This window comes from Coenobita brevimanus, chromosome 18 (genome assembly GCF_032717465.1).
Source record: "Coenobita brevimanus isolate Jiangsu-jjx chromosome 18, ASM3271746v2, whole genome shotgun sequence".
Classification (NCBI taxonomy): Eukaryota; Metazoa; Arthropoda; class Malacostraca; order Decapoda; family Coenobitidae; genus Coenobita; species Coenobita brevimanus.
Genome location: NC_136971.1, coordinates 16,653,053 through 16,655,956, shown reverse-complemented (window position 1 = coordinate 16,655,956; position 2,904 = coordinate 16,653,053). Strand labels below are relative to the sequence as shown.

Sequence of the window (2,904 nt, the reverse complement as noted above, 5' to 3'; positions counted from 1 at the left end):
CATCTTGATTTGATTATCCTTGTTCAGGAAAATGGAAACAAGAAGTTTTGATTGAAAAGGAGACTAAGTTTAAGTATGAATGGAAAGGCTGGTTGCATTTCATTTGCTCGTTTCGTCCGTTTATAAATTATAAAGGCTCCAACATGCTTGTATGCATCAGCCTTAGTCACCAAATGGTGGCTCTGCATGCTGCTCGATGGTTTGAGAAAAATATGCATAATTTGAAATCATCGTAGAGTACACCCTTCTAAATTCTCAGTTATGTCTAAATTTTAAGCTCAGCTTCAACCCAAGGAGTTTGAACTTGGTAAGGTTGACTTTATTGTAGTCTTATTCTGTTATTTCAACTCTGTTTTCAGCATGAAATGATGGCAAATTTAGACCAATTAAAAATAAACGGCCATACCACGTTGAGTACACCACTTCCCGTCCGATCAGCGAAGTTAAGCAACGTTGGGTCTGGTTAGTACTTGGATGGGTGACTGCCTGGGAACACCAGATGCTGTTGGCATCCCTATGTGTCAAGTGGGGTTGGTGGAGGATTAGTGCCCCTCCCTGTAAAACAATTAACTCTAAGCCCTTGGCCACCCCGTCTGGGATACATGGCGTCTGGCAATGAATGCATGATGAAAAAATAAAAGGAGTTTAGGTAATTTAAATATGTAAAATGCTGTATAGCTGTACTATACCTTTTTGTTGGCTTCATAGGGCTGCAGTTCAAGCTGTTATATGGTCCTGAAGGGCACAGATCTTAATAAGTCACGGTTTCCTCATGCTTATCTTCGTTTGTTTGCTTATAAAGACTCCATCATCCATGTGTCGGCCTTGGTCACCTTATGGCAACTCTCCACGCAATTTGAATTCTTGCAGCCTTTCTGTTCAGTTGCTTATTCCTGGTGTCACGCTGATGATGTCCCAGTCTGATTTTGGTGTACCTGTTGCAACAGTAGACATAGCACATTGCTGTTAGTTATTGAGTTTTAAGGCTCATAGGTGCATTGCTAGGTTGTCCTTACAGGACTTTTCACTAGACTTTCCCTTCATTCATTTTGCCTAGTATTGCGTGAAGGAAATTATATGGTATTTTTAATTTATAGTTCACATCATTGACTTAGCAGTGGTTTTTGTCCATTTTCAGCATATTTCCCTTGGGTGAATTGTGATTAAGACAGTGCTGTGGCTCTACACCCTTTTTGTAACCTTTCTTTTTGTGACTAGCACCATAAACTAGTGTTAATATCATGCACAGCAACAGCTCATTGCCAAAACTAGAGTACAATATTTTACTGTAGGTTCTCATTTCATTGGTTACAGGTCATTGTCAAATTTAAAATGTATTTTACTATAGGGCTGATCTTATTCCATGGCACTTCCAGTAGTCACTAGCACCATATGCTACAGGTTTTGCCAGATTAAGAGAGCATGTTACTACAGGTTAGATCTCATTCTATAACACTTCCAGTAGTTACTAGCACCATTGGTTACAGGTCATTGTCAGATTAAAAATATATTTTACTATAGGTCTGATCTCATGCCATAGCACTTCCATTAGTCACTAGCACCATATGTTACAGGTTGTTGCCAGATTAAGAGTGCATGTTACTATAGGTAGATCTCATTCCATAACACTTCCAGTAGTTACATAGCACCATATGTTGCAGGTCATTGGGCAGAATAAGACATTTTTTCATTACTTTCACAATACCTTAGAGTTAATCTGTTGTCACAGCTTACCTTTCAAGATGGAGAGATGGCAGTTTTAGGCACAGTTACAGGGGAGAGCATAGATAAAGCCTTTCCATGCAGCAGCACTTCACTCTGTGAGAGCCAACAGCCAAATGGTTTGCCTAACTCATTGCAGACTCAGGTTTGAAGCTTCACTCATTCTTAGTTCCATGTCACTGAAGCATAATCCCCATATAGTGTAGCCACTCTGAACAGGGATTCATTTTACTTGAAGCTTCAGATCAGTTTCATCAATCAGTATCTCTCTCCTTTCTACCTATCTCCATATGTAGGTGGGAATAAAGGTCAGAGTAATGACAATGATGATATTTATCCTGCTTTTTTATCCCCCCTTTTCCTTGATTTAGATGGGGCTATACCTATTTTCCCTCAGTGGATCTATTTATTTCCCATTTATCCATCTCCCCCTACACCTCTGTCTCCCCCCCCCGTGGTTAATTTCCCCCCCATGGACCTATTTTTCCTCGGCCCTATTTCACTTTGCACCTTCTTTCCCCATGGACCTATTTTCACCCAATGACCTATTTTATTTTCACCCAAGGACCTATTTTTACCAATGGACCTATTTTTACCCATGGACCTATTTTATTTCCACTCAAGGTCTTTACTGTCTCCCATGGACCTATTTTATTTCCACTCAAGGTCTTTACTGTCTCCCATGGACCTATTTTATTTCCACTCAAGGTCTTTACTGTCTCCCATTGACCTATATATCCCCTCAAGGTGTTTACTGTCTCCCATGGACCAATTTTATTTTCACTCAGGGTCTTTACTGTTCCCATGGACCTATTTTATTTCCACTCAAGGTCTTTACTGTCTCCCATGGATCAATTTTATTTTCACTCAGGGTCTTTACTGTTCCCATTGACCTATTTTATTTCCACTCAAGGTCTTTACTGTCTCCCATGGACCTATTTTATTATCACCCATGGATTTATTGTCATCCATGGACCTATTCTATTATCACCCATGGATTTATTGTCATCCATGGACCTATTTTATCATCACATGGATTTATTGTCACCCATGGAGCTGCTTTCACCCTTACATGTATTCACTTCTTGGATTTACTTTTCACATAGACCTATTTTCCCCATTATGAAGCAACCGTATCTTTCGTGGACCTATATCCGTCTTTGGAACTTTTTGATACTGGGT

The 2,904-nt window shown here is 39.8% G+C and overlaps 1 non-coding gene across 1 annotated transcript; it reads left to right on the top strand.

The window, feature by feature from the left end:
- Window positions 1-392: 392 nt before the first annotated feature.
- On the top strand, window positions 393-511 carry LOC145391555 (5S ribosomal RNA). The gene has a single exon (XR_013895873.1). It is a non-coding gene; the product is annotated as a 5S ribosomal RNA (ribosomal RNA).
- Window positions 512-2,904: the final 2,393 nt, after the last annotated feature.